The sequence below is a fragment of the Microcaecilia unicolor genome, chromosome 2 (genome assembly GCF_901765095.1).
Source record: "Microcaecilia unicolor chromosome 2, aMicUni1.1, whole genome shotgun sequence".
Taxonomy (NCBI): domain Eukaryota; kingdom Metazoa; phylum Chordata; class Amphibia; order Gymnophiona; family Siphonopidae; genus Microcaecilia; species Microcaecilia unicolor.
Window position 1 is genome coordinate 629,973,067 of NC_044032.1, and position 21,064 is coordinate 629,994,130.

At 46.5% G+C, this 21,064-nt stretch overlaps 1 protein-coding gene across 1 annotated transcript in view; it reads left to right on the forward strand.

Annotated features, from left to right (window-relative positions):
- The window catches only part of MAML3 (mastermind like transcriptional coactivator 3), a 978,339-nt gene that overhangs the window by 195,728 nt on the left and 761,547 nt on the right, over window positions 1-21,064 (forward strand). The gene's annotated exons all lie outside the window — the stretch shown is intronic.

Here is a 21,064-nt window from a genome sequence, read left to right on the forward strand (position 1 = left end):
AACAAATTGGAGAAAATGTTTCTTCACCAACGCATAATTAAACTCTGGAATTCGTTGCCGGAGAACGTGGTGAAGGCGGTTAGCTTAGCAGAGTTTAAAAAGGGGTTAGACGGTTTCCTAAAGGACAAGTCCATAAACCACTACTAAATGGACTTGGGAAAAATCCACAATTCCAGGAATAACATGTATAGAATGTTTGTACATTTGGGAAGCTTGCTGGGTGCCCTTGGCCTGGACTGGCTGCTGTCATGGACAGGATGCTGGGCTCGATGGACCCTTGGTCTTTTCCCAGTGTGGCATTACTTATGTACTTATGTACAAATTTCCATGTAAACAGAGAACGTGATGGCAGAAAAGGACCCCAAGGCCATCTAGTGTGCTCAGTTATTTATTTATTTATTAGGATTTATTTACCGGCTTTTTGAAGGAATTCACTCAAGGCGGTGTACAGTAAAAATAGATCAAACATGAGCAGGAGGCAATTAGCGCAGTAAAAATATTCGAACAACAATACTGTATAAACCTTCCCCCATCAGAAATTTGCAGCCAGCTATGAGAAGTGTAAATGTTTTCATGTGTCCCTTACAGAATATATGACTGATTTCCCACTTTTTCTATACTTACTGTGAACCATCTCATCTGTAATCCACTTTCCTGGCTGCAACTATCAATCTCTCATCCTTTGCTGTCAGTTCACCTCTCTGTAACCATTGAGGTGGTAAGGTTTGATTGATGTACGATGGCTGTTTAAACCTGGGTGACTCCTTGCCCTTACCTCAGCTGTTAGGTTTCAAAACCCACAACACAGGTTACAAGTTTAAAATTATAGCTAAAGCCAGTTTAGGAAAGACTGTCGTGAAACCGCAAACTCAGCAGCTTTGCTGGACAAGTCTGTATCCCTCCCTCTTTCAGCTGAACTGAAACTTATTAGTACATTTCTGAATACAGATTTATTATTTGGCATGATAAGATAATTGGCAAGGAACACACTTTTCCCTTTCTGAGACGCTATCTGTTCCATCAGTAGGGACAGTCCAAAAGAAGAAGGAAGTCCAATCCTCACGAATATGCAACTGCAACAAAGAGACGAAGTGAGGAAACACAAAACGAGGGTTCCAAATCATAGTACCCAAAGTCTTTATTGTGTGTCACATCAAAAAGCCTATTGAGGGAAGACTGGACATGGCCGTGTTTTGGCACAATTGCCTGCGTCTGGAGTCGATATCCCTTATACTAATTTTTAATGTAATTTTTTGTCCATTTTTATTGTAATTTTTTAATGCTATATATGTGTTAATTAATTTTCCAGTTCTTAAAAGGGTACTGTGATTTGGAATCCTCGATTTATGTTCCCTCACTCCGTCTTTTTGTTGCCATCACTAGGGACACAATAGTATTCTAGCCCACACTCTTTCTTCTTTGGCTAAGCTACACACAATTTGCTTAGTTTCCTTAATGCCTAAGTTTCAAGCCTTTGGTTCAACAGATAATTATCCTCAGCCAAATATTCACAACTCAAACCCTTCAAGGCTACTGTTTTCAGCTTCAGAAGAACTTAACAATCCTTCTTCATTATATGACGGACACAGACTTTCCAGTTTTCCCTTATTGCCTACCAGACCCCAACTCTCCACTTCTCCCGGGCCCTGTTTTCCCAGCTTGTCTCCAGGTTCCTTACAACACATTCAGGTGGTAAGGTTCCACGCAGAACGCCCTTTTCAGAATACTAGCTTAGCCCGAGTCTTTTCGGCACCTAACTGGGCATCATTTACTGAATTCTCCCCTAAATGTATTATTAGTCCAATAAAAAAAAGCGGTATCACGTTATTCTCCTTTCTTTTGTTTTATATCTGTTTATTACCCAAGCTGTAAAGGACTTAAATACAAATTAACTTACGCATCCAGTTTCTCCTACATAAGCACGCAACTGTGGAATGCACTACCAAAAGCCTTGAAATCTACCTATGACCACCTAAACTTCCAGAAATCACTAAAAACTAACCTGTTTAAAAAAGGCATACCCTACCAATCCAACTTAAATGCCTGACCTCTGCAACACAACAAATCTAAATTGCGTAACGGGCATAACTCAACTCTTTGCTCACAATTCCCTAACGTGGCTGTGCCACATGAACTTTATCCTATCATAACATCACATTGTATTTGTTCATACCGGAGTCTGCAAACGCCTCTCTGGTACTATGTAAGCCACATTGAGCCTGCAAATAGGTGGGAAAATGTGGGATACAAATGTAACAAATAAATAAAATAAAATGGACTAACATAACATCCATACCACATAAGTGCTGCCATACAGAGACAGACCAAAGGTCCATCAAGCCCAGTATCCTGTTTCCAACAGTGGCCAATCCAGGTCACGAGTACCTGACAAGATCCGAAAACAGCATTTTATGCTGCTTATCCTAGAAATAAGCAGTGGATTTTACCCAAATTCATTTTAATAATGGTCTATGGACTTTTCTTTTAGGAAGCTATACAAACCCTTTTTTAAACCCTGCTAGACTAACTGCTTTTACCACATTCTCTGGCAAAGAATTCCAGAGTTTAATTGCATATTGAATGAAGAAATATTTTCTTCAATTTGTTTAAAATTTACTACTTTTTTAGCTTCATTGCGTTCCCCCTAGTTCTAGTATTTTTGGAAAGAGTAAACACGCGATTCACGTCTACCCATTCCACTCCACTCAGTATTTTATATACCTCTATCATATCTCCCCTCAGTCATCTTTTCTCCAAGCTGAAGAGCCCAAGCCATTTCAGCCTTTCCTCATAGGGAAGTCATCCCATCCCCTTCTTTACTCGTTAGGATGCTTCTCTGAGAACAGTCTGTTTCTTGTTCATTTTTATACCTTGGAATGTCTCTATAATATCCCTCTTGTGTACTCCTTAAGTGTTATCTTATTCTCTGTCCTGATCATTCTATCTGAAGTGAGATAGTCAGTATTGATACAGGCCGTCATGGGGAGAGCATTCTACTGTGGAAACAGCAGACAAGCTTTGAGCTAAATGTTGTAAAAATTCAGAGAAAAGTGCATTTGTTTCACAGACAAATTTAAGTCACCTTTCAGGTGTGTGTGTGTTAATTTTCAGTGTGTTTGCACCAGCATTGAACGTTTTTGACTTTGCATAGCCCTCGAGTCTTGTGAAACGCTTCCAATGGCTTTACGAGTTTTTCAGAGGTGGTCCGTTTTCTGTCTTGCGCTTCCTGCTTTTCCCCCACACAATTTCCCCCCGATTCTATATATGAAGCCTAGATTTCGCACGGAGATACGCGCGTATCTTAACTGGCGTAACAAGATAACCAGCATTTTTAACAGCACTAAACAAGCAGTAATGTGCATTAATTGGCAATTATCATAATTTATGCGTGGAAATTTCACTAGGCGTATTCTATAAAGAACTGCTCCTAAATTGCAAAACGTGCAGTTGAAAATAAATGCGTGTAGCTTAAAAGGGCCGTGTTTATGGGTGTTTCGTGGGCATTCCACAATTTCCACACATAGTTGCAGAATATGGGTCAGTGCGCCTAAATCTACCCATAGGGATTTACACCAGGTTTTGATTAGCGTAAATGGGTTCGCATAGATTTAGACACTACGGTATCAACTAAGCGTATTCTATACGTCGCTCCTAAATCTTATAGAATATATTTAATTCTGCGTGAATTTTTTAGGCACTATATATAGAATTTGGCCCTTTATGTATCATACACATCGGGCTGGATTCAGTAAATAGTACTCAAAATTAGGTGCCAAAAAAAAATTGGAACTGAACAGTATTAGTACATAAGTATTGCCATACTGGGACACATCAAAGGCCCATCAAGCCCAGTATCCGGATTTTCCCCAAGTCCATTTTATTTATTTATTTTATTTATCTGTTACATTTGTATCCCACATTTTCCCACATATTTGTAGGCTCAATGTGGCTTACATAGTACTGGAGAGGCCTTTGCAGGCTCCGGTGTGAACAAACACAGTGTGATGTTGTGGTAAGATCAAGTTCATGTGGCACAGCCACATTAGGGAATCGGAGAACGGAAGAGTTGTGTTATGTCCATTACGTGCTTTAGTTTGGTTGTGTTGCAGAGATTTGGCATTTAAGTTGGATCGGTAGGGTATACCTTTTTAAACAGGTTGGTTTTTAGTGATTTCCAGAAGTTTAGTGGTCGTACGTCGTTTTCAAGGTTTTTGGTAATGCGTTTCACAATTGTGTGCTTATGTAGGAAAAGCTGGATTCGTAAGTCGATTTGTATTTAAGACCTTTACAGCTTGGGTAGTGCAGATTTAGATGTGATCGTGTTGATTCTGATGTGTTTCTAGTTGGTAGGTCAGTCAAGTCTATGGACTTTTCCTTTAGGAAGCCATCCAAACCTTTTTTTAAACCCCACTAAGATAACTGCCTTTATCACATTCTCTGGCAACGAATTCCAGAGTTTAGTTACACGTTGAGTGAAGAAAATTTTTCTCCAACATTTTGCCACCAAAATCCGAGCAGCTGTATATACATGAGATAAGAACTGGTGAAATTCCTTTTCTCAGTAAATGTTTAAATATCTTTGCCCGTTGTGATGGTTCATAGGTAGATGATAGCATCGATTCTCACTTTTTTTTGATAGGGGAATAGAGGTTGATATCTGTGTAATAGAGCCTGATATATTCTAGAGATCTCTCCTCTGCCAGTACCTGATACCTGCGCACATTTTAAGGGAGCAACCCTGACCTGCCCATGCCCCTCCCATGGACACACCCCATTTACAGATCAGCACGGAAATACTTAGGCGCTGTTCTATGAATGGGCTTGTGTGTGTTTTCGCGCGGATTTGCTGTTTATGCCCCGTTTTGGCACCTCACATCAACTTCGTCAGTCCCAATGGTTATTTTTTCTCCATCACTTTACTTAACGCAATTTATATATATATCTCACAATTTTCATAATCAGTTCTAACTCTTGCCTCAGTAGTGCCAGATTGTCCAACAATAACTATTGGCAATTCAGACGGCACTCAGTTCTTCATTGGCTTTATTTTTCTACATTAGTATTTTTAATGCACTTATCTTAGGCATTCTCGGACCGGGGGCTCAAAGCTGTCTGACATGCATGTTTTGCCACTGGGCTGTGTCAAGGACTTCCCCCTTATACTACTACTACTACTTAACATTTCTAGAGCGCTACTAGGGTTACGCAGCGCTGTACAATTTAACAAAGAAGGACAGTCCCTGCTCGAAGGAGCTTACAATCTAAAGGACGGGCAGTCAAGATTTCCTGAATAGAGGTATAGTGGTTAGGTGTCGAAGGCGACATTGAAGAGGTGGGCTTTGAGCAAGGATTTGAAGATGGGCAGGGAGGGGGCCTGGCGTATGGGCTCAGGGAGTTTGTTCCAGGCGTGGGGTGAGGCGAGGCAGAATGAGCGGAGCCTGGAGTTGGCGGTGGTGGAGAAGGGTACTGAAAGGAGGGATTTGTCTTGACAGCGGAGGTTACGGGTAGGAACGTAAGGGGAGATGAGGGTAGAGAGGTAAGGAGGGGCTGCAGATTGAGTGCATTTGTAGGTTAGTAGGAGAAGCTTGAACTGTATGCGATACCTGATCGGAAGCCAGTGAAGTGACTTGAGGAGAGGGGTGATATGAGTATATCGGTCGAGGCGGAAGATAAGACGTGCAGCAGAGTTCTGAACGGACTGAAGGGGGGGGGGATAGATGGCTAAGTGGGAGGCCAGTGAGGAGTAGGTTGCAGTAGTCAAGGCGAGAGGTAATGAGAGAGTGGATGAGAGTTTGGGTGGTGTGCTCAGAGAGGAAAGGGCAAATTTTGCTGATGTTATAGAGGAAGAAGCGACAGGTCTTAGCCAAGACCTGCTGGATATGCGCAGAGAAGGAGAGGGAGGAGTCGAAGATGACTCCGAGGTTGCGGGCAGATGAGACGGGGAGGATGAGGGTATTATCAACTGAGATAGAGAGTGGAGGGAGAGGAGAAGTGGGTTTGGGTGGGAAGACAATAAGCTCGGTCTTGGCCATTTTCAGTTTCAGGTGGCGGTTGGACATCCAGGCAGCAATGTCGGATAAGCAGGCCGATACTTTGTCTTGGGTTTCCGCAGCTCGACTGATTCACTCAAGGAACTACACCTTGCATACATTATTATTATTAACATTTGTATAGCGCTACCAGACGCACAAAGTGCTGAACACCTGACACAGAGAGACAGTCCCTGCTCGATAGAGCTTACAATCTAAAAATACAGACAGACAAGACAATTAAGGGCTAGGAAAGTACTGGGTGAGAAGGAACAAGGATAGGGGAAATGAGTAGTGGTTAGGAGCCAAAAGCAGTGGTGAAAAGGTGGGTTTTCAGCATAGATTTGAAAACAGGCAGAGATGGAGCTAGGCGTACAGGCTCAGGAAGTCCATTTCAGGCATAAGGCGCCGCGAGGGAACGCATTAGAAGGCAAGTAGGGCCTAACTTTTGCAACCATATATAGAATTCCCCCGGCACTGTACGTTCTTTTTTTTTTCCTTACAAAGATACAAACACCTCTTTTTCACACGCAGAAATATTCCCGTGCATATTTTCCTTTACACGGAGACATTTTTTTTCCCTCAGAAATACACACACACACACACACACACACACACTGGACTTTTTCTCACACATTGTTACAGTAACACACATTTTTTTTCTCACATTCACAAGTGCTCATACATACGTAACTATTTTCACGTACACAAGACTGTTATGCTCTTACACAGATGCACATGCTTTCTTGCACAAGTAGCCACCCAGACACGCACACTTTTACACAGCTGCTCATCTCTTTTTCATTCACTTCCTCTCATGCAGGCAAACAGACCCAGTAATACCACCTGCTTCCTACCTTATTTCACCCTCAAAGGAAAGGACTTTTATATGTGAAAGTAGCAACAGTGCCACTGTACCTGTGAATGCTTTCTTCTTAAATAGTTCAAATATTGCGGGAGGTGGTGGAGATGAAATCAGTAACGGAATTCAAACATGCGTGGGATATACATAAAGGAATCCTGAGCAGAAGGAATGGATCCTCAGAAGCTTAGCCGAAATTGGGTGGCGAAGCCGGTGGGGGGAAGAGGGGTTGGTGGTTGGGAGGCGAGGATAGTGGAGGGTAGACTTATACGGTCTGTGCCAGAGCCGGTGGTGGGAGGCGGGGCTGGTGGTTGGGAGGCGGGGAATAGTGCTGGGCAGACTTATACGGTCTGTGCCAGATCCGGTGGTGGGAGGCGGGACTGGTGGTTGGGAGGCGGGGAATTGTGCTGGGCAGACTTATACGGTCTGTGCCCTGAAAAAGACAGGTACAAATCAAGGTAAGGTATACACATGAGTTCATCTTGTTGGGCAGACTGGATGGACCGTTCAGGTCTTTTTCCGCCGTCATCTACTATGTTACTATGTAGTTGCTAAACACTTAAAACTGGTTGTTTGAAGAAATGCAGAATTCCCTGTTTTGCGCCATGTTTAGAAGCTTCCCATGGGCCACCTAGGAGCCAGGCTTAGGAGCCAGACTCAGGGCTTTGCTGTCCACTGTAAATGGAGACCTGGAAACCAGGCCTCAGGATTGTGAATTCAGTGATTGGGGCCTTCTGGTTAGTGCAGTGGGCTGAAAGCCGGGGAACTGTGTCCAGTTCCCACTGCAGCTCCTTGTGATACAGGTTTCCCCAACCTCACTCTGAAACGGTGTCCCTTCTCCAGGCCCTGTGGGCCAACAGAGCACTCAGAGGTAGGGTTACCATATTTTGCCCCCCTAAAAGGAGGACACATGCCCCGTCCCACCACACACCCTACTGCCCCTTTCACGCCCTCACTCCGCCCCTGTCACATTTTCCCCTCCCCTCTGTCACACACCCCGTCACCCCCCACCTTACTACTGCCCTGGTGTTCTAGTGACCTCTTCAGGGCAGGAAAGAGCCCCCTCTTTCCTGCCCGGAGCGCTGCCCTGCATGCATCCTTCCTGTTGGTGATCTCGGCGCCGATTCAAAATGGCCACTGAGAGTTGACGTCTCGTGAGGTCACTTCAACTCTTGGCGGCCATTTTGAATCGGCACTGAGATCACCAACAGGAAGGATGCATGCAGGGCAGCGCTACGGGCAGGAAATAGGGGGGCTCTTTCCTGCCCCGAAGGCGGAAGAGGTCACTAGACCACCAGGGCAGTAGTAACTAAGGGGAGGGGAGGCTAGCAATCTGCCCGTTTGTCTGGATTTCTGGACAAACGGGCAGGCTGGCGGGTGGGCCATCCTATAGGACGGCCCGCCCACCAGGCTGCCTGTTTGTCCAGAAATCCAGACAAACGGGCAGATTGGCAAAACCCGCCCAGTTGCCCGGACACGTCCTCAAAAAGAGGTAACCCTATTCAGAGGTGCTTGCTCTGTCCACTGGCCTGTGCACCTTGCTGTCTTTTACTAAATTATGCATGCTTGATCCTGATCGGTCTTTACCATTTTCGAGACAGGTCTGCCTGGTACTGACTTTACGTCCCAACTACTGAAGTTGCTGTCTAAGCACCGCTGTTACCCATCCTAACACATCAACAGCCATGAGGTTATTTGAGTTTTGATACCATCCCCTTTCTATTTAGGGATCTTCTGTATCTACCGCAAGCATTTTTGAAGTCCTTCATTGGTTTTGTCTCTACCATCTCCATCAGGAGGGTATTCCAGACATCCACTACCCTCTCTGTGGAAAAAGATTTCCTGGTGTTACTCCTAAGTCTACCACCCTGCAAGCTCAATTTTTGTCCTCTAGTTTTACTGGCAAAGGAAAATCACCAGTTTCACAGGCAGCCAGAATAGGCCAAGGACAGGCAGAGCAGCACCAGCAGAAAGACAAGCTCCCGCAATCCTGCAAGTTCTTTGACACTGCTGGGCAGGTAGGAGAAGGGGGCTGATGCTGGGAAATCTTCCCCCCATTCCCCGTTCTGACACCCTGAAAAGTACCTTTACCAGGACCCCTGGTTCCTATAGTTCTGCCGCTGGAAAGGCCACAGAACCTGACTCTATCCTTGGGACAAGGATAGGGACATAATTGGATGAGCTGGTCAGTGCATACATTTTTTTTTTGTTACATTTGTACCCCGCACTTTCCCACTCATGGCCGGCTCAATGCGGCTTACATGGGGCAATGGAGGGTTAAGTGACTTGCCCAGAGTCACAAGGAGCTGCCTGTGGCTGAAGTGGGAATCCAACTCAGTTCCTCAGGACCAAAGTCCACCACCCTAACCACTAGGCCACTCCTCCACTGTTGCTACTATTTGAGATTCTACATGGAATGTTGCTATTCCAACATTCCATGTAGAAGTCGGCCCTTGCAGATCACCAATGTGGCCGCGCAGGCTTCTGCTTCTGTGAGTCTGACGTCCTGCACGTACGTGCAGGACGTCAGACTCACAGAAACAGAAGCCTGCGCAGCCTTCTACATGGAATGTTGCTAGTGGAATAGCAACATTCCATGTAGAATCTCCAATAGTAGCAACATTCCATGTAGAATCTCCAATAGTATCTATTTTATTTTTGTTACATTTGTACCCCGTGCTTTCCCACTCATGGCAGGCTCAATGCGGCTTACATGGGGCAATGGAGGGTTAAGTGACTTGCCCAGAGTCACAAGGAGCTGCCTGTGCCTGAAGTGGGAATCGAACTCATTTCCTCAGTTCCCCAGGACCAAAGTCCACCACCCTAACCACTAGGCTACTCCTCCACCCTTCTGCACCCCCGTGCAAGTGGTCGGTGAGAGGAAGAACAGCAGCTATCCCCTGGGCTGCATCTTCCTCCTCTGCCACTTCCGGGACCCAAGGCACTGCTGCTTTTCTCTTCTTCCTGCTTGTCCCTTCAGCGTGGAGGAGGAATTTGTAAATTTACACCCCAGGGAATTATGTGACAAAAAGATCGTAAAGTAGGCAAAAGCAATTACTATTATTTCTATACAATGTGCTCTTCTAGGCAAAGTATAGAGTAGCTTCAACATCCAACTTAAACCATCTCCAAGTAGAAGCTTTATCAGTAGACACTGAATTCTTAAGCAAATCCAATTTACAGTTCAGTTGCATAGAAGAGACTTGTTGCCTTCTGCACATAGAGTCTGTATCTAGTCACCCCAGAGGCAAAGAGGTGGCCAGAACCAAAACTATAACACTCAATGGAGAATAAGGGGGAGTAACTCAGGGAAAATAAATGGGGAACGACTTGGGAAGATGGTGAAAACTCTTGATGGAATTACTGTAGATTAAGGCGGGATCAGCCCTAGAACAGCTACTGATCACAAAGCATGCTAGCAAGTCTGGGCTCTCTCACACAGCCCCTGCAGGGGTAGAGATGGAGGGCTGGTCCTAGCTCAGATCTAACAGCCAATAGGGAAAGCTCACAAGGAGTCATGCACAGATATTTTAATACATTGCAATAATGTAATCAGGTTTCTATTGTTCCAAATATTTTGACAGCAAACGTCCAGGCTACTTACACTCTTTTCGTCTTTCACAAGTGCACACAAAAATGTATGTTTTATTTCAGTGTGAAATTTGGACATGGTTCTGGGTTCTTCTTTTCTTTCCCTCACTCCCTTGAACACATTGGAATGGAGGCTGTAGGCTAGACATAGCACGTGGGCCAGATATGAAGCTCTATCTGCATTTTCTGGGCCGTGGATACAGTGGTTTCTGTTGTGAAAAAAATTATATTGCGATGGATATACAGAACATATCTGAAGCCACGCTCGGGAAAGGTCCTGGCACAAATCTAACTGCACACAGGGAAAATCTGTAAATTCTGGGAATAACCTAGGTCAGCTTTCTGTGTTTCAGTGAGGGGTGGAGGATCTCAGACAGGCACTTCAGTTATGGTACTTTAATCAGGGTTAATCCATACTGCAGTAGCCCCATTTCATTCTGTGGTATGTTAGAAATCCAGAGCTGAGAGGCCTGGGGAGTGCCAAGTGCCTTAGAAAGCATCTGGGGGACTGTGGGTGGTCCGTACAGGATTGCTACCCTGTGGTGATGGATGTGTGTTAGAGGCCAGTTGGTTCTGCATTGTTGGTGCTAAACATGGTTTCCCTTATGTTTTGTCATTTCTGGAGAAGCTTTAACATTTTTATTTGGAGGCTACCTTTCCCCATTTCCTGGATGCTAATCTTGACCAATTATCCTAAGACAGGGGAATGAGGGATTTTATATTTACTACAACTAAGGATGAAGTACGATTCATATTTAGGAACATGGCAGATGATGGCAAAGAAAGACTACTTTGGGAGGACACACGTGTGCGGTACAGTTCCATATGTAGCCCAGAACCAACTCCCTTGTCCCCCGTCCCCCCAACCCTTTTTCTACTGCTGTCCTCCACCATCTGCCTACATACACCAAAGCCTACATATCATGCACTCCTGGGCAGATGCCTTTCAATTAAAACTCAACGCAGAAAAAACCCAATGCCTAATACTCACCTCTCAACACAACACGAACAAATTCACCACCATCAAAACACCAAAACTAAATCTACCAATCTCGGAAACCCTGAAAATTCTTGGAGTTACCATTGATCGGCACCTAACACTTGAGAATCACGCGAGAAACACAACCAAAAAGATGTTCCACTCAATGTGGAAATTAAAAAGAGTAAGACCATTCTTCCCAAGAACCGTCTTCCGTAGTCTGGTACAATCTTTAGTACTCAGTCATCTAGACTATTGCAACGCACTCTACGCTGGCTGCAAGGAACAAATACTCAAAAAACTCCAAACAGCCCAGAACACGGCGACCAGACTCATATTTGGAAAATCAAAATACGAAAGTGCAAAACCCCTATGAGAGAAGCTACACTGGCTCCCACTCAAAGAACGTATCACGTTCAAAATATGTACCCTAGTACACAAAATCATCCATGGCAATGCCCCAGCCCACATATCAGACTTGATAGACCTACCACCCAGGAATGCTAAAAAATCATCTCGCACATTCCTTAATCTTCATTTCCCTAGCTGCAAAGGTCTAAAATACAAATTAATGCACACATCAACCTTTTCCTATATGAACACGCAATTCTGGAACGCATTGCCACACAACCTAAAAGCGACCTATGAACTGACCAACTTCCGTAAACTACTAAAGACCCATCTCTTCGACAAGATATACCACAAAGATCAAATCATGTGAAACTCTTATATATTTCCAGAAATGTTAATAATACCTTCTATTACATTACTATCATGTATTCCATTACCATGCAATCCAACATCCTTCTGTAACACCAAATGCCTATTCTCTTTTCATTTCCATTATCCATGATGTTTCGTAAGCCACATTGCGCCTGCAAAGAGGTGGGAAAATGTGGGATACAAGTGCGATAAATAAATAAATCTGTCCCATGCTTGCCCAAAACCTGCCATAGCTATGCTATGACTTTCACTCACTTGGCCGCTAAACCATTTCAGTCTCTGTCATCTTCCCGTACGATTCTTACAAGAACAATACTTGAAATAAACACTCAAAACACTGTTACCCTCTCCTATGCCTTATTAAGAAGCTTATTAATGGCTGCTAGTTTGTGAGGCTGTTGTAAAAATCGCAGCCTCCCGTTCACTCTGAAGTTTTTTTTTTTCCTACAGGTTCCACCCAGGACCTTTTTGAAAGTTTGATGCCGAACCGCCACTCTCCTGAAATTTTCCCCAGTACTTCATTAGAAACATAGAAACATGATGGCAGATAAAGGCTAAATGGCTCAGCCAGGCTGCCCATCCTCCGTAACCACTAACTCTTCCTTTTCCTAAGGGATCCCCATGTGCTTGTCCCACGCTTTCTTAAATTCTGACACAGTCCTCGTCTCCACGACCTCCGCCGGGAGGCCGTTCCACCACCCTTTCCGTCAACGAATACTTTCTTAGATTCCTCCTAAGCCTATTTCCTCTTAACTTCATTGGATGCCCCCTCGTTTCAGTTTTCCTTCATTTGAAAAAGGCTCACTTCTTGCACATTAATGCCCCTGAGATATTTAAACGTCTCGATCATATCTCCCTTCTCCCTCCTTTCTTCCAGCGTACGCATGTTGAGGTTCATACGCCTACTTTCGCTTGTCTCCGGGTCTCCTGTGGGTCCTGTCCCCCCCTTGCTTTTTTGAGTGTAGTTCGCTTTTTCAATTTGCTTTGTTTTGGGCCAGAGAGGAGGCCAAGGGTTATGTGAGGCAGCTCTGAGGGGATAGAGGAAAGAGAAGGTGGGGGGGGGTTGTGGAAAGGCAGAGAGTAGCCCTGGAAAGATGAGCAGTGCTTTATCCAAGTGCTATAAAATTAGAGAGCTGAAGAGGCTTTTCTCTCCCAGCACAGCTCCCCGCCAGCCACAGGAATGTGTGTCTAGGAAGAGAGAGACGACTGAACAAACTGGATGGAACAAGTTCAGGGCAGTGCAGAGAGGGGGGGGGGGGGGGGGGGGGGAGAGAGAGGAGAGCTGAGAATAAAAGGAGCATTAAAACAGTTTTCTTTCCTGGGCAGATGCTTCTGGAGAGCCTGCTCTACTACTACTACTACTATTTAGCTTTTGTATAGCGCTACAAAGCATACGCAGTGCTGCACAAACATAGAAGAAAGACAGTCCCTGCTCAAAGAGCTTACAATCTAATAGACAAAAAATAAATAAAGTAAGCAAATCAAATCAATTAATGTGAACGGGAAGGAAGAGAGGAGGGTAGGTGGAGGCGAGTGGTTACAAGTGGTTACGAGTCAAAAGCAATGTTAAAGAGGTGGGCTTTCAGTCTAGATTTAAAGGTGGCCAAGGATGGGACAAGACGTAGGGGCTCAGGAAGTTTATTCCAGGCGTAGGGTGCAGCGAGACAGAAGGCACGAAGTCTGGAGTTGGCAGTAGTGGAGAAGGGAACAGATAAGAAGGATTTATCCAGGGAACGGAGTGCACAGGAAGGGGTGTAGGGAAGGACGAGTGTGGAGAGATACTGGGGAGCAGCAGAGTGAGTACATTTATAGGCAGTGTTGTTTTTCTAGCAAAAAAGGTGCCGGTACTCAAATGCTAGGCCACCCTTCAGGAGTGGGGTAATCACTGAGGGACCCACCCCATAATAGCCAGGCCACCTGCAACTAGTCACAGAATCTATGACAAGGCAGAATTGGCGTGTAGAGCCTGAACTCTTTCATTAAAACTTGGGGTCCATGGGTCAATTTTAGCAGACAATGGAAAAGGTGCCGGTACTCAGTACCCCCAAGTACCCCCTCAAAAAAAGCACTGTTTATAGGTTAGTAGAAGAAGTTTGAACAGGATGCGAAAACGGATAGGGAGCCAGTGAAGGGTCTTGAGGAGAGGGGTAGTATGAGTAAAGCGACCCTGGCGGAAGATGAGACGGGCAGCAGAGTTTTGAACCGACTGGAGAGGGGAGAGGTGACTAAGTGGGAGGCCAGCAAGAAGCAGATTGCAGTAGTCTAAACGAGAGGTGACAAGGGTGTGGATGAGGGTTTTGGTAGAGTGCTCGGAAAGAAAGGGGCGGATTTTACAGATGTTGTAAAGAAAGAAATGACAGGTCTTGACGGTCTGCTGGATATGAGCAGAGAAGGAGAGAGAAGAGTCAAAGATGACCCCAAGGTTTCGAGCTGAGGAGACAGGGAGAATGAGAGAGCCATCAACAGAAATAGAAAACGGGGGAGCGGGGAGGTGGGTTTGGGGGGGAAAATGAGAAGCTCGGTTTTGGTCATATTTAATTTCAGGTGGCGTTGAGACATCCAGGCAGCAATGTCAGACAAGCACGCTGAAACTTTGGTTTGGATGCAAGGTGAGATATCAGGGGTAGAAAGGTAGATTTGGGAGTCATCAGCATAGAGATGGTAGGAAAAGCCATGGGATGAGATTAATGAACCAAGGGAAGAAGTGTAGATAGTGTATAATGCACTATCATCTGATACCAAAAGCTTGGCAGCAGCCACAGAGGAGCGGTGGGACAGGCTCAAGCATGAGGACCGTGCCCCTCTTTGAAACTGAGCTGGGGGAGGCACAGAGGAGGCATTGTGTCCCCTCCCCCCTCAACCATTGGTGTCTCTGTAAGGCCTGGGCTGAGACCCACCAGCTGATGCCTCATCTCTTCAGGGCCCTGTACTGGGCTTGAAGCCATTGCTTTCATTTTGAGAGAGAATCACAGAGCTAGGCACGATTGCCAAAGTGCATCCCACACCCCAGCTCCCTCCGGTGATATAAAAAACAATTTGTTGCTCAAGACTCTGGAGTTTGCTGTAAGAGATAGATTGTGTGGCTGGAGGGCTGGAACAAGCGGAATGCTGCCCGCCAGCCAAAGATCCTGGGGCTACCTGGGTTTATCCTCATGTGCTGTGGGATCTTTCCATGCAGGAGCCAGAGCCCAAGGAAGTGCTTGAGAAGAGACAGACATCAGTGGTTCCCAAACCTGTCCTGGGGACTCCCCAGCCCCTCAGGTTTTCAGGAAATCCATATTGAATATTCATGAGAGAGATTTACATGTACTGTACCAGGGCGTAGCTAGGTGGGGCCACGGGGGCATGGGCCCCCGCAGATTTAGCCCTGGCCCCCCTGCTTTCACCCCCCCCCCCACCGCCGACCCTCCCCCGCACATTCAACCCTGCCGCTGCCAACCCTCCCCTGCTGGGTACCTTTGTTGGTGGGGGTCTCTGACTCGGAGACCGGCGCTGAAGGGGACTTCGGTTGGCGGGGGTTGGGGACCCCTTCCAGCAAAAGTACCTGGCGGTGGCGGGGGAGGGTTGGTGGCGGCAGGGGGGGGTCGAAAGGGATGGGGAGGGCACCAGGGGGAGGGTCAAAAGTGGCGGGGGGTCAGCGGCGCCAGGGGGGGCTAAAATGTGCTCACTTCGGGCTCTAGAACCCCCTCCCGCCAAAGTCTGGCTACGCCCCTGACATGTACTGCCTTCATTGCATGCAGATCTCTCTCATGTTCATTGTTCATATCCCGAAACCCTGACTGGCTGGGGAGCCCCCAGGACAAGTTGGGAACCACTGCTGTGGTATATTGTCTGAATAAATACTCTGAGGCAGGGCCTAAACAAGGATATTAGCCATCCTAGTGTACACAAACTAATTGGGTTTCTGCCAGGTACTTGTGACCTGGACTGGCCACTGTCGGAAGCAGGATACTGGACTAGATGAACCGTTGGTCTGACCCAGAATGGCCACTCTTATGTTCAGCCTTGCGCTCCCTCACAGTTAACTTTTAGACCCTTTGCACCCCCTCCAAGAGTTTGATAATTAAACTTAGGAATTATGATCATCTCAACACCACCCTTCCCCCCCCCCCAAAAAAAAAATCCTATAAAAATGCATATTTATTTATTTGTTGCATTTGTATCCCACATTTTCCCACCTATTTGCAGGCTCAATGTGGCTTACAATGTTCTGCCCTGGCTATTGCCACGGCTGAGTAGAGATACAATTAATAATAACCCAAGAATATGAGTAACATACGCCTAGCCCCATGTCTACTCATTTTCAAATCTATGCTGAAAACCCACCTTTTCACCACTGCTTTTGGCTCCTAACCACTACTCAATTCCCCTATCCTTGTTCCTTCTCACCCAGTACTTTCCTCGCCCTTAATTGTCTTGTCTGTCTGTATTATTTTTAGATTGTAAGCTCTATTGATCAGGGACCGTCTCTCTGTGTCAGGTGTTCAGCGCTGTGTGCGTCTGGGTAGCGCCTATACAAATAATAAAACATGAGTATAACGAGATCGATTGATAATGAAATAACAATTTAGACATGATAAATACGAAACTTTGTTTTGTAAATGTATCAAGGAGGGCGAGAGCAATTTACAAGGGTGAATCAGGATCTAGTTGGGAACCCTAATGTGTGCGTAAGTGTAAGTGGGGGGGGGGGGGGGGGGGGGGCTTCAGTAGTGGTATATAGTGCAGAGTGCCAAGTTACCCAGTTCTAGGAGGGACTTTTTATTTTGGCCAGTTCTGGATTTCTGACAGCTCCATCTTGTTGCGTTCTGCTGCCGGGAGCGCTGATTCCAGCGTGTCCAATTAGGAACTAAAATTGCCACCGTGCTTTGGGATAAGTTCAAAGCCAGGACTGGCTAAAAAAATAAAATAAATGTCCCTCCTGAACTGGATGACTTGGCAGCGATCAGTGTTCCTCATCTTCCAGCTGAGCTGATGCTGCAGATGTTCTTGATAAATAGGACCTGCAAGCAGTGGCGTACCAAGAGGGGGGCAATGGGGGCGGTCCGCCCCGGGTGCACGCCACTGGGGGGGGGTGCCGCGCGCCTGTCGGCTCTTCGTTTTCATGCTCCCTTTGCCCCCGGAACAGGTTACTTCCTGTTCCGGGGCAGAGGGAGCATGAAAACAAAGAGTCGGCAGGCGCGCGGCACCCCCCACCCAGCGGCGTGCACCCGGGAGGGGTTCTTTCGCCGGGGGATCGGGTTCTTTCGCCGTCGCGCTTGTTCCGGGGGGCGCTGCACCCGGGGGCGGGGTGCATCGGCGATCCGCCCCGGGTGTCAACCCCCCTAGGAACGCCACTGCCTGCAAGTGGGCGTTTTTTCCAAGGCATTTGAGCTATTTATTTATTGCATTTGTATCCCACCTTTTCCCACCTATTTGTAGGCTCAAAGTGGCTTACAGAGTGTGGTTATGACATAATCATTTCGTGATAACAGGTACAATTCTTATAGTTTGAATGTTGGTAAGAGAAGATAGGCCTAGTCATTTCATGATAACAGTACAGTTATTACTGTCGGTGGCGTTCCTAGGGGGCTGACACCCGGGGCGGATGGCCGATGCGCCCCGCCCCCGGGTGCAGCGCCCCCCCGGATGCAGTGCGACCCCCCCCGCCCGAAAGGACACCCCCCGCGGAAAAGAACCCCCCCCCCCCCGGTGCACGCCGCTTGGGGGGGGGGGGGGGGGTGCCGCGCGTGCCTGTCCTCCGTTCATTCAATGCTTCTTCTCTGCCCCGGCACAGGAAGTAACCTGTTCCTGTTCCGGGGCAGAGAAGAAGCATGGAACGAACAGAGGCCAGGCGCGCGCGGCACCCCCCCCCCCCCCCCAGCGGCGTGCACCCGGGACGGACCGCACCCACCGCCACCCCCTAGGAACACCACTGATTACTGTTTAAAGATTAGGTAAGGGAGGATAGACGGAAAGTGTTTGGTAAGTTAGAGGTGAGCTGCGGTAACTGTGTGATTTGTTTTTTGTAGGCTATGCATTTTCCTTGTAGGCCTTTGGAAGAGATGAGTTTTCAGGGATTTGTGGAAGTTAGTTAATTCGTCTATAGCTTTCAGGTCTCTAGGTAGAGCATTCCACAGCTCCGTGCTCAAGTAGGAGAAGGTGGTGGCGTGTGTCAGCTATGGCTTAAAAAACCATTTCAGCAACATCAGCAATCTTGTTAAGGGCCGAACTGGATCACGGGTGTGCTGCCCTCAGCTCCTTCATGACAACTGCTACTACTACTACTACTTAACATTTCTAGAGCGCTACTAGGGTTACGCAGCGTTGTACAGTTTAACAATGAAGGACAGTCCCTGCTCAAAGGAGCTTACAATCTAAAGGACGAAATGTCAAGTTGGGGCAGTCTAGATTTCCTGACTAGAGGTATAATGGTTAGGTGCTGAAGGCAACCTTGAAGAAGTGGGCTTTGAGCAAGGATTTGAAGATGGGCAGGGAGGGGGCCTGGCGTATGGGCTCAGGGAATTTATTCCAAGCATGCGGTGAGGCGAGGCAGAAAGGGTGGAGCCTGGAGTTGGCGGTGGTGGAGAAGGGTACTGAAAGGAGGGATTTGTCTTGAGAGCGGAGGTTATGGGTAGGAACGTAAGGGGAGATGAAGGTAGAGAGGTAAGGAGGGGCTGCAGATCGAGTGCATTTGTAGGTTAGTAGGAGAAGCATGAACTGTATGCGGTACCTGATTGGAAGCCAGTGAAGTGACTTGAGGAGAGGGGTGATATGAGTATATCAGTCGAGGCGGAAGATAAGACGTGCAGCAGAGTTCTGAACGGACTGAAGGGGGGGGGGATAGATGGCTAAGTGGGAGGCCAGTGAGGAGTAGGTTGCAGTAGTCAAGGCGAGAGGTAATGAGAGAGTGGACGAGGGTTCGGGTGGTGTGCTCAGAGAGGAAAGGGCGGATTTTGCTAATGTTATAGAGGAAGAAGCGGCAGGTCTTGGCTATCTGCACAGAGAAGGAGAGGGAGGAGTCGAAGATGACTCTGTCCCTCCCAAGCAAGGCACTCTTCTCTGGCAGGGAAGACTAGGCCCGTAACACCACGTCTTCTGTGCTGTTCAAAATTGGCTGCAGATTTAAAATCTTCCCCCACAGACAAACCTTTCCAGAGGTAAATGTTCTTTCTGACTTTCTCAATGAGTTCAAAGTTCTGCTGTAATTACAGAAAGACTTTGATCAGATAGACTGGTGAATTAAAGATCCCCAGCTTCTCTTTGTATCCGAATTCAAGAAAGTGCGGGGCAGGCATGTGGGAATCTCTTTGAGAGAGGAAGAGAATGGTGGATGATATATATTGGGCAGACTGGATGGGCCATGTTTTCTCTGTTTCTGCAATTTCCTGCTGGCACATTTCAAAAGGATTAGGGGGTGCCAAACTGTAACATATGCAGACACTCTGAGGCCAGCTAACAGTCTCAACTACTTCCTTTATTGTAATTCATAGTTCTTGAAGATGGACACCCAGTGGCTTGTGATAAGAATTATACGCAAGAGGTTGAAAAAAAATATCTGTCTCTCTGGAGGGGGGGGGGGGGGGGGGGGGCAAAATAACTCACCGAAAATTTTAACAAAACAAAACCAAAATTGGTATGGAGGAAAAACTGGTGAGAAGACACATTGAGTTAAAGTACATAAGTAATGCCACACTGGGAAAAGACCAAGGGTCCATCGAGCCCAGCATCCTGTCCACGACAGCAGCCAATCCAGGCCAAGGGCACCTGGCAAGCTTCCCAAACGTACAAACATTCTATACAGGTTATTCCTGGAATTGTGGATTTTTCCCAAGTCCATTTAGTAGTGGTTGCTGGACTTGTCCTTTAGGAAACTGTCTAACCCCGTTTTAATAAGTACATAAGTAGAAGTGGGCTAGTAGTAAATTTAAAACGAATCGGAGGAAATGTTTCTTCACTCAACATGTAATTAAACTCTGGAATTCGTTGCCAGAGAATGTGGTAAAGGTGGTTAGCTTAGCAGAGTTTAAAAGAGGTTTGGACGGCTTCCTAGAGGAAAAGTCCATAGACTATTATTAAATTGTACTTGGGGAAACTCCACTATTTCTGGGATAAACAGTATAAAATGTTTAGTACATTTTTTGGGATCTTGCCAGGTACTTGTGACCTGGATTGGCCACTGTTGGAAACAGGATGCTGGGCTTGATGGACCTTTTGTCTGTCCCAGTATGGCAATACTTATGTACTTATGTAGATTGAACTGGGGCTTCCAGAGAACAAAAGGCCTCCTATTTACTTCCCCCCCCCCCCCCCCCGAGATTGGGCGGCAGAGCCTGTGGTGGGAGGCGGGGCTAGTGCTGGGCAGACTTCTACGGTCAATGCCCTGAAAATGGCAGCTACAAATCAAGGTCAGGTATACACATAAAGTAGCACATATGAGTTTATCTTGTTGGGCAGACTGGATGGACCGTGCAGGTCTTTCTCTGCCGTCATCTACTATGTTACTATGCCAGTATTCCAACTAAATGCTGTTCTGTAACTATGCCCATGTCGTTTTCAAGAGAGGCGTCTGGGCAGAGCATGGCCGGAGCACACAGCACGTGTAACTTACAGAATACTGTAAATCTGCGGATATCACTGGAATGGAGGAGTGGCCTAATGGTTAGTGCAGCAGACTTTGATCCCAGCATCCTGGGTTCAGTTCCCACTGCAGCTCCTTGGGACCCTGGGCAAGTCACTTAATCCTCCAGTGCCTCAGGTACAAAAACCAAGATTGTGAGCCTTCTAAGCACAGAGATAGTACCTGCTTATAATTGGATTGTAAGCCACATTGAACCTGAACTCTGTTTGGGATAATGTGGGATACAAATGTCATAATAAAATAAATAAATAAATCACTTG